A 14,828-nucleotide genomic window follows, 5' to 3' on the forward strand; every position below is an offset into this window, starting at 1 on the left:
GCATCCAGTCCAATTGCGCGTTGAAGAAATTCTACTTCGTAATTTACTTTTGAACTAGACCAGAAGCGTTTCTAGTGGCTCTCACGCAACCGTAGTTTATCTGTCTAGGGATTGTTCATGGAGTCATTCCATTTGCCCGTTGAAGAATTTCACTTCGTAATTTACTTTTGAACTAGACCAGAAGCGTTTCTAGTGGCTCTCACGCAACCGTAGTTTATCTGTCTAGGGATTGTTCATGCAGTCATTCCATTTGCCCGTTGAAGAATTTCACTTCGTAATTTAATTTTTGAACTAGACCAGAAGCGTTTCAAGTGGCTTTCACGCAAACCGTAGTTTCTCTATATGTGTCTAGGGATTGTTGATGCATCCAGTCCAATTTCGCGTTGAAGAATGTCACTTCGTAAATTACATTTGAACTAGACCAGAAGAGTTTCCAGTGGCTCTCACGCAACCGTAGTTTATGTGTCTAGGGATTGTTCATGCAGTCATTCCAATTGCGCGTATAAGAATGCCGCTTCGTAATTTACTTTTGAACTAGACCAGAAGCGTTTCAAGTGGCTTTCACGCAAACCGTAGTTTCTCTATATGTGTCTAGGGATTGTTGATGCATCCAGTCCAATTTCGCGTTGAAGAATGTCACTTCGTAATTTACATTTGAACTAGACCAGAAGCGTTTCTAGTGGCTTTCACGCGACCGTAGTTTCCCTATGTGTGTCTAGGGATTGTTTATACAGTCAGTCCAATTTAGCGTTAAAGAATGTCACTTCGTAATTTTCATTTGAACTAGACCAGAAGAGTTTCCAGTGGCTCTCACGCCACAGTAGTTTCACTATATGTGTCTAGGGATTGTTGATGCATCCCGTCCAATTTCGCGTTGAAGAATGCCGCTTCGTAATTTACTTTTGAACTAGACCAGAAGCGTTTCTATTGGCTCTCACGCAAACCGTAGCTTCTCTACATGTGTCTAGGGATTGTTGATGCATCCAGTCCAATTTCGCGTTGAAGAATGTCACTTCGTAGTTAAATTTTGAACTAGACCAGAAGCGTTTCTAGTGGCTCTCACGCAACTGTAGTTTATGTGTCTAGGGAATGTTTATTTAGTCACTCCAATTGCGCGTTGAAGAATGGCACTTCGTAATTTGCTTTTGAACTGGACCAGAAGCGTGTCTAGTGGCTCTCACGCAATTGTAGTTTCTCTATATGTGTCTAGGGATTGTTGATGCATCCAGTCCAATTTCGCGTTGAACAATTTCACTTCGTAATTTACTTTTGAACAATACCAGAAGCGTTTATAGTGGCTGTCACGCACCCGTAGTTTCTCTATTTTGTCTATGGATTGTTTATACAGTCGGTCCAATTTCGCGTTGAAGAATGTGACTTCGTAATTTACTTTTGAACTAGACCAGAAGCGTTTCCAGTGGCTCTCACGCAACCGTAGTTTCTCTAGGGAATGTTTATTTAGTCACTCCAATTGCGCGTTGAAGAATGCCACTTCGTAATTTACTTTTGAACTTGACCAGAAGCGTGTCTAGTGGCTCTCACGCAACTGTAGTTTCTCTACATGTGTCTAAGGATTGTTTATGCATCCAGTCCAATCGCGCATTGAAGAATTTCACTTCGTAATTTACTTTTGAACTAGACCAGAAGCGCTTCTAGTGGCTCTCACGCACCCGTAGTTTTTGTATGTGTCTAGGGATTGTTTATGCATGCAGTCCAATTGCCCGTTGAACAATTTCACTTCGTAATTTACTTTTGAACAATACCAGAAGCGTTTATAGTGGCTGTCACGCACACGTAGTTTCTCTATTTTGTCTAGTGATTGTTTATACAGTCAGTCCAATTTAGCGTTGAAGAATGTCACTTCGTAATTTACTTTTCAACTAGACCGGAGTGTTTCTAGTGGCTCTCACGCAACCATAGTTTCTGTATGTGTGTCAATGGATTGTTTATGCAGTCAATCCAACTGCACATTGAAAAAGGTCACTTCGTAATTTACTTTTGAACTAGACCAGAAGTACTTCTAGTAGCTGTCACACACCCGTTGTTTCTCTATTACCTAGGGATTGTTTATACAGTCAGTCCAATTTCGCGTTGAAGAATGTGACTTCGTAATTTACTTTTGAACTAGACCAGAAGCGTTTCCAGTGGCTCTCACGCAACCGTAGATTCTCTATATGTGTCTAGGGATTGTTCACGCGGTCACTCCAATTGCGCGTTCAAGAATTCTACTTCGTAATTTTCTTTTGAACTAGACCAGAAGCGTTTCTAGTGGCTCTCACGCAAACCCTAGTTTCTCTATATGTGTCTAAGGATTGTTTATGCAATAAGTCCTTTTGCGCGTTGAAGAATGTCACATCGTGATTTACTTTTGAACTAGAGCAGAAGTGTTTGAAGTGGCTTTCACGCACCCGTAGTTCCTCTATTGTGTCTAGAGATTGTTTACACAGTCAGTCCAATTTAGCGGTAAAGAATGTCACTTCGTAATTTACTTTTGAACTAGACCAGAAGCGTTTCCAGTGGCTCTCACGCAACCGTAGTTTATGTGTCTAGGGATTGTTCATGCAGTCATTCCAATTGCGCGTATAAGAATGCCGCTTCTTATTTACTTTTGAACTAGACCAGAAGCGTTTCCAGTGGCTCTCACGCAACCGTAGTTTATGTGTCTAGGGATTGTTCATGCAGTCATTCCAATTGCGCGTATAAGAATACCGCTTCGTAATTTACTTTTGAACTAGACCAGAGGCGTTTCTAGTGGCTCTCACGCAACCGTAGTTTATCTGTCTAGGGATTGTTCATGCAGTCATTCCATTTGCCCGTTGAAGAATTTCACTTCGTAATTTACTTTTGGACTAGACCAGAAGCGTTTCAAGTGGCTTTCACGCAAACCGTAGTTTCTCTATATGTGTCTAGGGATTGTTGATTCATCCAGTCCAATTTCGCGTTGAAGAATGTCACTTCGTAGTTAAATTTTGAACTAGACCAGAAGCGTTTCTAGTGGCTCTCACGCAACCGTAGTTTATGTGTCTAGGGAATGTTTATTTAGTCACTCCAATTGCGCGTTGAAGAATGCCACTTCGTAATTTGCTTTGAACTGGACCAGAAGCGTGTCTAGTGGCTCTCACGCAATTGTAGTTTCTCTATATGTGTCTAGGGATTGTTGATGCATCCAGTCCAATTTCGCGTTGAACAATTTCACTTCGTAATTTACTTTTGAACAATGCCAGAAGCGTTTATATTGGCTGTCACGCACCCGTAGTTTCTCTATTTTGTCTATGGATTGTTTATACAGTCAGTCCAATTTCGCGTTGAAGAATGTGACATCGTAATTTACTTTTGAACTAGACCAGAAGCGTTTCCAGTGGCTCTCACGCAACCGTAGTTTCTCTAGGGAATGTTTATTTAGTCACTCCAATTGCGCGTTCAAGAATGCCACTTCGTAATTTACTTTTGAACTAGACCAGAAGTGCTTCTTGTGGCTGTCACACACCCGTTGTTTCTCTATATGTGTCTAGGGATTATTTATGCATGCAGACCAATTACCCGTTGAACAATTTCACTATGTAATTTCCTTTCGAACAAAAGCAGAAGCGTTTCTAGTGGCTGTCACGCACCCGTAGTTTCTCTATTGTGTCTAGGGATTGCTTATACAGTCAGTCCAATTTAGTGTTGAAGAATGTCACTTCGTAACTTACTTTTCAACTAGACCAGAATGTTTCTAGTGGCTCTCACGCAACCATAATTTCTCTATATGTGTCTATGGATTGTTTATGCAGTCAATCCAACTGCACGTTGAAAAATGTCACTTCGTAATTTACTTTTTAACTAGACCAGAAGTGCTTCTAGTGGCTGTCACACACGCGTTGTTTCTCTATTGCCTAGGGATTGTTTATACAGTCAGTCCAATTTCGCGTTGAAGAATGTGACTTCCGAATTTACTTTTGAACTAGACCAGAAGCGTTTCCAGTGGCTCTCACGCAACCGTAGATTCTCTATATGTGTCTAGGGATTGTTCACGCAGTCACTCCAATTGCGCGTTCAAGAATTCTACTTCGTAATTTTCTTTTGAACTAGACCAGAAGCGTTTCTAGTGGCTCTCACGCAAACCCTAGTTTCTCTATATGTGTCTAAGGATTGTTTATGCAATAAGTGCTTTTGCGCGTTGAAGAATGTCACATCGTGATTTACTTTTGAACTAGAGCAGAAGTGTTTGAAGTGGCTTTCACGCACCCGTAGTTCCTCTATTGTGTCTAGAGATTGTTTACACAGTCAGTCCAATTTAGCGGTAAAGAATGTCACTTCGTAATTTACTTTTGAACTAGACCAGAAGCGTTTTCAGTGGCTCTCACGCAACCGTAGTTTATGTGTCTAGGGATTGTTCATGCAGTCATTCCAATTGCGCGTATAAGAATGCCGCTTCTTAATTTACTTTTGAACTAGACCAGAAGCGTTTCCAGTGGCTCTCACGCAACCGTAGTTTATGTGTCTAGGGATTGTTCATGCAGTCATTCCTATTGCGCGTATAAGAATGCCGCTTCGTAATTTACTTTTGAACTAGACCACAAGCGTTTCTAGTGGCTCTCACGCAACCGTAGTTTATCTGTCTAGGGATTGTTCATGCAGTCATTCCATTTGCCCGTTGAAGAATTTCACTTCGTAATTTACTTTTGGACTAGACCAGAAGCGTTTCAAGTGGCTTTCACGCAAACCGTAGTTTCTCTATATGTGTCTAGGGATTGTTGATGCATCCAGTCCAATTTCGCGTTGAAGAATGTCACTTCGTAGTTAAATTTTGAACTAGACCAGAAGCGTTTCTAGTGGCTCTCACGCAACCGTAGTTTATGTGTCTAGGGAATGTTTATTTAGTCACTCCAATTGCGCGTTGAAGAATGCCACTTCGTAATTTGCTTTTGAACTGGACCAGAAGCGTGTCTAGTGGCTCTCACGCAATTGTAGTTTCTCTATATGTGTCTAGGGATTGTTGATGCATCCAGTCCAATTTCGCGTTGAACAATTTCACTTCGTAATTTACTTTTGAACAATACCAGAAGCGTTTATAGTGGCTGTCACGCACCCGTAGTTTCTCTATTTTGTCTATGGATTGTTTATACAGTCAGTCCAATTTCGCGTTGAAGAATGTGACTTCGTAATTTACTTTTGAACTAGACCAGAAGCGTTTCCAGTGGCTCTCACGCAACCGTAGTTTCTCTAGGGAATGTTTATTTAGTCACTCCAATTGCGCGTTGAAGAATGCCACTTCGTAATTTACTTTTGAACTTGACCAGAAGCGTGTCTAGTGGCTCTCACGCAACTGTAGTTTCTCTACCTGTGTCTAAGGATTGTTTATGCATCCAGTCCAATCGCGCATTGAAGAATTTCACTTCGTAATTTACTTTTGAACTAGACCAGAAGCGCTTCTAGTGGCTCTCACGCACCCGTAGTTTTTGTATGTGTCTAGGGATTGTTTATGCATGCAGTCCAATTGCCCGTTGAACAATTTCACTTCGTAATTTACTTTTGAAAAATACCAGAAGCGTTTATAGTGGCTGTCACGCACACGTAGTTTCTCTATTTTGTCTAGTGATTGTTTATACAGTCAGTCCAATTTAGCGTTGAAGAATGTCACTTCGTAATTTACTTTTCAACTAGACCGGAATGTTTCTAGTGGCTCTCACGCAACCATAGTTTCTGTATATGTGTCAATGGATTGTTTATGCAGTCAATCCAACTGCACATTGAAAAAGGTCACTTCGTAATTTACTTTTGAACTAGACCAGAAGTGCTTCTAGTAGCTGTCACACACCCGTTGTTTCTCTATTGCCTAGGGATTGTTTATACAGTCAGTCCAATTTCGCGTTGAAGAATGTGACTTCGTAATTTACTTTTGAACTAGACCAGAAGCGTTTCCAGTGGCTCTCACGCAACCGTAGATTCTCTATATGTGTCTAGGGATTGTTCACGCAGTCACTCCAATTGCGCGTTCAAGAATTCTACTTCGTAATTTTCTTTTGAACTAGACCAGAAGCGTTTCTAGTGGCTCTCACGCAAACCCTAGTTTCTCTATATGTGTCTAAGGATTGTTTATGCAATAAGTCCTTTTGCGCGTTGAAGAATGTCACATCGTGATTTACTTTTGAACTAGAGCAGAAGTGTTTGAAGTGGCTTTCACGCACCCGTAGTTCCTCTATTGTGTCTAGAGATTGTTTACATAGTCAGTCCAATTTAGCGGTAAAGAATGTCACTTCGTAATTTACTTTTGAACTAGACCAGAAGCGTTTCCAGTGGCTCTCACGCAACCGTAGTTTATGTGTCTAGGGATTGTTCATGCAGTCATTCCAATTGCGCGTATAAGAATGCCGCTTCTTAATTTACTTTTGAACTAGACCAGAAGCGTTTCCAGTGGCTCTCACGCAACCGTAGTTTATGTGTCTAGGGATTGTTCATGCAGTCATTCCAATTGCGCGTATAAGAATGCCGCTTCGTAATTTACTTTTGAACTAGACCAGAAGCGTTTCTAGTGGCTCTCACGCAACCGTAGTTTATCTGTCTAGGGATTGTTCATGCAGTCATTCCATTTGCCCGTTGAAGAATTTCACTTCGTAATTTACTTTTGGACTAGACCAGAAGCGTTTCAAGTGGCTTTCACGCAAACCGTAGTTTCTCTATATGTGTCTAGGGATTGTTGATGCATCCAGTCCAATTTCGCGTTGAAGAATGTCACTTCGTAGTTAAATTTTGAACTAGACCAGAAGCGTTTCTAGTGGCTCTCACGCAACCGTAGTTTATGTGTCTAGGGAATGTTTATTTAGTCACTCCAATTGCGCGTTGAAGAATGCCACTTCGTAATTTGCTTTGAACTGGACCAGAAGCGTGTCTAGTGGCTCTCACGCAATTGTAGTTTCTCTATATGTGTCTAGGGATTGTTGATGCATCCAGTCCAATTTCGCGTTGAACAATTTCACTTCGTAATTTACTTTTGAACAATACCAGAAGCGTTTATAGTGGCTGTCACGCACCCGTAGTTTCTCTATTTTGTCTATGGATTGTTTATACAGTCGGTCCAATTTCGCGTTGAAGAATGTGACTTCGTAATTTACTTTTGAACTAGACCAGAAGCGTTTCCAGTGGCTCTCACGCAACCGTAGTTTCTCTAGGGAATGTTTATTTAGTCACTCCAATTGCGCGTTGAAGAATGCCACTTCGTAATTTACTTTTGAACTTGACCAGAAGCGTGTCTAGTGGCTCTCACGCAACTGTAGTTTCTCTACATGTGTCTAAGGATTGTTTATGCATCCAGTCCAATCGCGCATTGAAGAATTTCACTTCGTAATTTACTTTTGAACTAGACCAGAAGCGCTTCTAGTGGCTCTCACGCACCCGTAGTTTTTGTATGTGTCTAGGGATTGTTTATGCATGCAGTCCAATTGCCCGTTGAACAATTTCACTTCGTAATTTACTTTTGAACAATACCAGAAGCGTTTATAGTGGCTGTCACGCACACGTAGTTTCTCTATTTTGTCTAGTGATTGTTTATACAGTCAGTCCAATTTAGCGTTGAAGAATGTCACTTCGTAATTTACTTTTCAACTAGACCGGAATGTTTCTAGTGGCTCTCACGCAACCATAGTTTCTGTATATGTGTCAATGGATTGTTTATGCAGTCAATCCAACTGCACATTGAAAAAGGTCACTTCGTAATTTACTTTTGAACTAGACCAGAAGTGCTTCTAGTAGCTGTCACACACCCGTTGTTTCTCTATTGCCTAGGGATTGTTTATACAGTCAGTCCAATTTCGCGTTGAAGAATGTGACTTCGTAATTTACTTTTGAACTAGACCAGAAGCGTTTCCAGTGGCTCTCACGCAACCGTAGATTCTCTATATGTGTCTAGGGATTGTTCACGCAGTCACTCCAATTGCGCGTTCAAGAATTCTACTTCGTAATTTTCTTTTGAACTAGACCAGAAGCGTTTCTAGTGGCTCTCACGCAAACCCTAGTTTCTCTATATGTGTCTAAGGATTGTTTATGCAATAAGTCCTTTTGCGCGTTGAAGAATGTCACATCGTGATTTACTTTTGAACTAGAGCAGAAGTGTTTGAAGTGGCTTTCACGCACCCGTAGTTCCTCTATTGTGTCTAGAGATTGTTTACATAGTCAGTCCAATTTAGCGGTAAAGAATGTCACTTCGTAATTTACTTTTGAACTAGACCAGAAGCGTTTCCAGTGGCTCTCACGCAACCGTAGTTTATGTGTCTAGGGATTGTTCATGCAGTCATTCCAATTGCGCGTATAAGAATGCCGCTTCTTAATTTACTTTTGAACTAGACCAGAAGCGTTTCCAGTGGCTCTCACGCAACCGTAGTTTATGTGTCTAGGGATTGTTCATGCAGTCATTCCAATTGCGCGTATAAGAATGCCGCTTCGTAATTTACTTTTGAACTAGACCAGAAGCGTTTCTAGTGGCTCTCACGCAACCGTAGTTTATCTGTCTAGGGATTGTTCATGCAGTCATTCCATTTGCCCGTTGAAGAATTTCACTTCGTAATTTACTTTTGGACTAGACCAGAAGCGTTTCAAGTGGCTTTCACGCAAACCGTAGTTTCTCTATATGTGTCTAGGGATTGTTGATGCATCCAGTCCAATTTCGCGTTGAAGAATGTCACTTCGTAGTTAAATTTTGAACTAGACCAGAAGCGTTTCTAGTGGCTCTCACGCAACCGTAGTTTATGTGTCTAGGGAATGTTTATTTAGTCACTCCAATTGCGCGTTGAAGAATGCCACTTCGTAATTTGCTTTGAACTGGACCAGAAGCGTGTCTAGTGGCTCTCACGCAATTGTAGTTTCTCTATATGTGTCTAGGGATTGTTGATGCATCCAGTCCAATTTCGCGTTGAACAATTTCACTTCGTAATTTACTTTTGAACAATACCAGAAGCGTTTATAGTGGCTGTCACGCACCCGTAGTTTCTCTATTTTGTCTATGGATTGTTTATACAGTCGGTCCAATTTCGCGTTGAAGAATGTGACTTCGTAATTTACTTTTGAACTAGACCAGAAGCGTTTCCAGTGGCTCTCACGCAACCGTAGTTTCTCTAGGGAATGTTTATTTAGTCACTCCAATTGCGCGTTGAAGAATGCCACTTCGTAATTTACTTTTGAACTTGACCAGAAGCGTGTCTAGTGGCTCTCACGCAACTGTAGTTTCTCTACATGTGTCTAAGGATTGTTTATGCATCCAGTCCAATCGCGCATTGAAGAATTTCACTTCGTAATTTACTTTTGAACTAGACCAGAAGCGCTTCTAGTGGCTCTCACGCACCCGTAGTTTTTGTATGTGTCTAGGGATTGTTTATGCATGCAGTCCAATTGCCCGTTGAACAATTTCACTTCGTAATTTACTTTTGAACAATACCAGAAGCGTTTATAGTGGCTGTCACGCACACGTAGTTTCTCTATTTTGTCTAGTGATTGTTTATACAGTCAGTCCAATTTAGCGTTGAAGAATGTCACTTCGTAATTTACTTTTCAACTAGACCGGAATGTTTCTAGTGGCTCTCACGCAACCATAGTTTCTGTATATGTGTCAATGGATTGTTTATGCAGTCAATCCAACTGCACATTGAAAAAGGTCACTTCGTAATTTACTTTTGAACTAGACCAGAAGTGCTTCTAGTAGCTGTCACACACCCGTTGTTTCTCTATTGCCTAGGGATTGTTTATACAGTCAGTCCAATTTCGCGTTGAAGAATGTGACTTCGTAATTTACTTTTGAACTAGACCAGAAGCGTTTCCAGTGGCTCTCACGCAACCGTAGATTCTCTATATGTGTCTAGGGATTGTTCACGCAGTCACTCCAATTGCGCGTTCAAGAATTCTACTTCGTAATTTTCTTTTGAACTAGACCAGAAGCGTTTCTAGTGGCTCTCACGCAAACCCTAGTTTCTCTATATGTGTCTAAGGATTGTTTATGCAATAAGTCCTTTTGCGCGTTGAAGAATGTCACATCGTGATTTACTTTTGAACTAGAGCAGAAGTGTTTGAAGTGGCTTTCACGCACCCGTAGTTCCTCTATTGTGTCTAGAGATTGTTTACACAGTCAGTCCAATTTAGCGGTAAAGAATGTCACTTCGTAATTTACTTTTGAACTAGACCAGAAGCGTTTCCAGTGGCTCTCACGCAACCGTAGTTTATGTGTCTAGGGATTGTTCATGCAGTCATTCCAATTGCGCGTATAAGAATGCCGCTTCTTAATTTACTTTTGAACTAGACCAGAAGCGTTTCCAGTGGCTCTCACGCAACCGTAGTTTATGTGTCTAGGGATTGTTCATGCAGTCATTCCAATTGCGCGTATAAGAATGCCGCTTCGTAATTTACTTTTGAACTAGACCAGAAGCGTTTCTAGTGGCTCTCACGCAACCGTAGTTTATCTGTCTAGGGATTGTTCATGCAGTCATTCCATTTGCCCGTTGAAGAATTTCACTTCGTAATTTACTTTTGGACTAGACCAGAAGCGTTTCAAGTGGCTTTCACGCAAACCGTAGTTTCTCTATATGTGTCTAGGGATTGTTGATGCATCCAGTCCAATTTCGCGTTGAAGAATGTCACTTCGTAGTTAAATTTTGAACTAGACCAGAAGCGTTTCTAGTGGCTCTCACGCAACCGTAGTTTATGTGTCTAGGGAATGTTTATTTAGTCACTCCAATTGCGCGTTGAAGAATGCCACTTCGTAATTTGCTTTGAACTGGACCAGAAGCGTGTCTAGTGGCTCTCACGCAATTGTAGTTTCTCTATATGTGTCTAGGGATTGTTGATGCATCCAGTCCAATTTCGCGTTGAACAATTTCACTTCGTAATTTACTTTTGAACAATACCAGAAGCGTTTATAGTGGCTGTCACGCACCCGTAGTTTCTCTATTTTGTCTATGGATTGTTTATACAGTCGGTCCAATTTCGCGTTGAAGAATGTGACTTCGTAATTTACTTTTGAACTAGACCAGAAGCGTTTCCAGTGGCTCTCACGCAACCGTAGTTTCTCTAGGGAATGTTTATTTAGTCACTCCAATTGCGCGTTCAAGAATGCCACTTCGTAATTTACTTTTGAACTTGACCAGAAGCGTGTCTAGTGGCTCTCACGCAACTGTAGTTTCTCTACATGTGTCTAAGGATTGTTTATGCATCCAGTCCAATCGCGCATTGAAGAATTTCACTTCGTAATTTACTTTTGAACTAGACCAGAAGCGCTTCTAGTGGCTCTCACGCACCCGTAGTTTTTGTATGTGTCTAGGGATTGTTTATGCATGCAGTCCAATTGCCCGTTGAACAATTTCACTTCGTAATTTACTTTTGAACAATACCAGAAGCGTTTATAGTGGCTGTCACGCACACGTAGTTTCTCTATTTTGTCTAGTGATTGTTTATACAGTCAGTCCAATTTAGCGTTGAAGAATGTCACTTCGTAATTTACTTTTCAACTAGACCGGAATGTTTCTAGTGGCTCTCACGCAACCATAGTTTCTGTATATGTGTCAATGGATTGTTTATGCAGTCAATCCAACTGCACATTGAAAAAGGTCACTTCGTAATTTACTTTTGAACTAGACCAGAAGTGCTTCTAGTAGCTGTCACACACCCGTTGTTTCTCTATTGCCTAGGGATTGTTTATACAGTCAGTCCAATTTCGCGTTGAAGAATGTGACTTCGTAATTTACTTTTGAACTAGACCAGAAGCGTTTCCAGTGGCTCTCACGCAACCGTAGATTCTCTATATGTGTCTAGGGATTGTTCACGCAGTCACTCCAATTGCGCGTTCAAGAATTCTACTTCGTAATTTTCTTTTGAACTAGACCAGAAGCGTTTCTAGTGGCTCTCACGCAAACCCTAGTTTCTCTATATGTGTCTAAGGATTGTTTATGCAATAAGTCCTTTTGCGCGTTGAAGAATGTCACATCGTGATTTACTTTTGAACTAGAGCAGAAGTGTTTGAAGTGGCTTTCACGCACCCGTAGTTCCTCTATTGTGTCTAGAGATTGTTTACACAGTCAGTCCAATTTAGCGGTAAAGAATGTCACTTCGTAATTTACTTTTGAACTAGACCAGAAGCGTTTCCAGTGGCTCTCACGCAACCGTAGTTTATGTGTCTAGGGATTGTTCATGCAGTCATTCCAATTGCGCGTATAAGAATGCCGCTTCTTAATTTACTTTTGAACTAGACCAGAAGCGTTTCCAGTGGCTCTCACGCAACCGTAGTTTATGTGTCTAGGGATTGTTCATGCAGTCATTCCAATTGCGCGTATAAGAATGCCGCTTCGTAATTTACTTTTGAACTAGACCAGAAGCGTTTCTAGTGGCTCTCACGCAACCGTAGTTTATCTGTCTAGGGATTGTTCATGCAGTCATTCCATTTGCCCGTTGAAGAATTTCACTTCGTAATTTACTTTTGGACTAGACCAGAAGCGTTTCAAGTGGCTTTCACGCAAACCGTAGTTTCTCTATATGTGTCTAGGGATTGTTGATGCATCCAGTCCAATTTCGCGTTGAAGAATGTCACTTCGTAGTTAAATTTTGAACTAGACCAGAAGCGTTTCTAGTGGCTCTCACGCAACCGTAGTTTATGTGTCTAGGGAATGTTTATTTAGTCACTCCAATTGCGCGTTGAAGAATGCCACTTCGTAATTTGCTTTGAACTGGACCAGAAGCGTGTCTAGTGGCTCTCACGCAATTGTAGTTTCTCTATATGTGTCTAGGGATTGTTGATGCATCCAGTCCAATTTCGCGTTGAACAATTTCACTTCGTAATTTACTTTTGAACAATACCAGAAGCGTTTATAGTGGCTGTCACGCACCCGTAGTTTCTCTATTTTGTCTATGGATTGTTTATACAGTCGGTCCAATTTCGCGTTGAAGAATGTGACTTCGTAATTTACTTTTGAACTAGACCAGAAGCGTTTCCAGTGGCTCTCACGCAACCGTAGTTTCTCTAGGGAATGTTTATTTAGTCACTCCAATTGCGCGTTCAAGAATGCCACTTCGTAATTTACTTTTGAACTTGACCAGAAGCGTGTCTAGTGGCTCTCACGCAACTGTAGTTTCTCTACCTGTGTCTAAGGATTGTTTATGCATCCAGTCCAATCGCGCATTGAAGAATTTCACTTCGTAATTTACTTTTGAACTAGACCAGAAGCGCTTCTAGTGGCTCTCACGCACCCGTAGTTTTTGTATGTGTCTAGGGATTGTTTATGCATGCAGTCCAATTGCCCGTTGAACAATTTCACTTCGTAATTTACTTTTGAACAATACCAGAAGCGTTTATAGTGGCTGTCACGCACACGTAGTTTCTCTATTTTGTCTAGTGATTGTTTATACAGTCAGTCCAATTTAGCGTTGAAGAATGTCACTTCGTAATTTACTTTTCAACTAGACCGGAATGTTTCTAGTGGCTCTCACGCAACCATAGTTTCTGTATGTGTGTCAATGGATTGTTTATGCAGTCAATCCAACTGCACATTGAAAAAGGTCACTTCGTAATTTACTTTTGAACTAGACCAGAAGTGCTTCTAGTAGCTGTCACACACCCGTTGTTTCTCTATTACCTAGGGATTGTTTATACAGTCAGTCCAATTTCGCGTTGAAGAATGTGACTTCGTAATTTACTTTTGAACTAGACCAGAAGCGTTTCCAGTGGCTCTCACGCAACCGTAGATTCTCTATATGTGTCTAGGGATTGTTCACGCAGGTCACTCCAATTGCGCGTTCAAGAATTCTACTTCGTAATTTTCTTTTGAACTAGACCAGAAGCGTTTCTAGTGGCTCTCACGCAAACCCTAGTTTCTCTATATGTGTCTAAGGATTGTTTATGCAATAAGTCCTTTTGCGCGTTGAAGAATGTCACATCGTGATTTACTTTTGAACTAGAGCAGAAGTGTTTGAAGTGGCTTTCACGCACCCGTAGTTCCTCTATTGTGTCTAGAGATTGTTTACACAGTCAGTCCAATTTAGCGGTAAAGAATGTCACTTCGTAATTTACTTTTGAACTAGACCAGAAGCGTTTCCAGTGGCTCTCACGCAACCGTAGTTTATGTGTCTAGGGATTGTTCATGCAGTCATTCCAATTGCGCGTATAAGAATGCCGCTTCTTAATTTACTTTTGAACTAGACCAGAAGCGTTTCCAGTGGCTCTCACGCAACCGTAGTTTATGTGTCTAGGGATTGTTCATGCAGTCATTCCAATTGCGCGTATAAGAATGCCGCTTCGTAATTTACTTTTGAACTAGACCACAAGCGTTTCTAGTGGCTCTCACGCAACCGTAGTTTATCTGTCTAGGGATTGTTCATGCAGTCATTCCATTTGCCCGTTGAAGAATTTCACTTCGTAATTTACTTTTGGACTAGACCAGAAGCGTTTCAAGTGGCTTTCACGCAAACCGTAGTTTCTCTATATGTGTCTAGGGATTGTTGATGCATCCAGTCCAATTTCGCGTTGAAGAATGTCACTTCGTAGTTAAATTTTGAACTAGACCAGAAGCGTTTCTAGTGGCTCTCACGCAACCGTAGTTTATGTGTCTAGGGAATGTTTATTTAGTCACTCCAATTGCGCGTTGAAGAATGCCACTTCGTAATTTGCTTTGAACTGGACCAGAAGCGTGTCTAGTGGCTCTCACGCAATTGTAGTTTCTCTATATGTGTCTAGGGATTGTTGATGCATCCAGTCCAATTTCGCGTTGAACAATTTCACTTCGTAATTTACTTTTGAACAATACCAGAAGCGTTTATAGTGGCTGTCACGCACCCGTAGTTTCTCTATTTTGTCTATGGATTGTTTATACAGTCAGTCC

The sequence above is a fragment of the Dermacentor silvarum genome, chromosome 6 (genome assembly GCF_013339745.2).
Source record: "Dermacentor silvarum isolate Dsil-2018 chromosome 6, BIME_Dsil_1.4, whole genome shotgun sequence".
NCBI lineage: Eukaryota > Metazoa > Arthropoda > Arachnida > Ixodida > Ixodidae > Dermacentor > Dermacentor silvarum.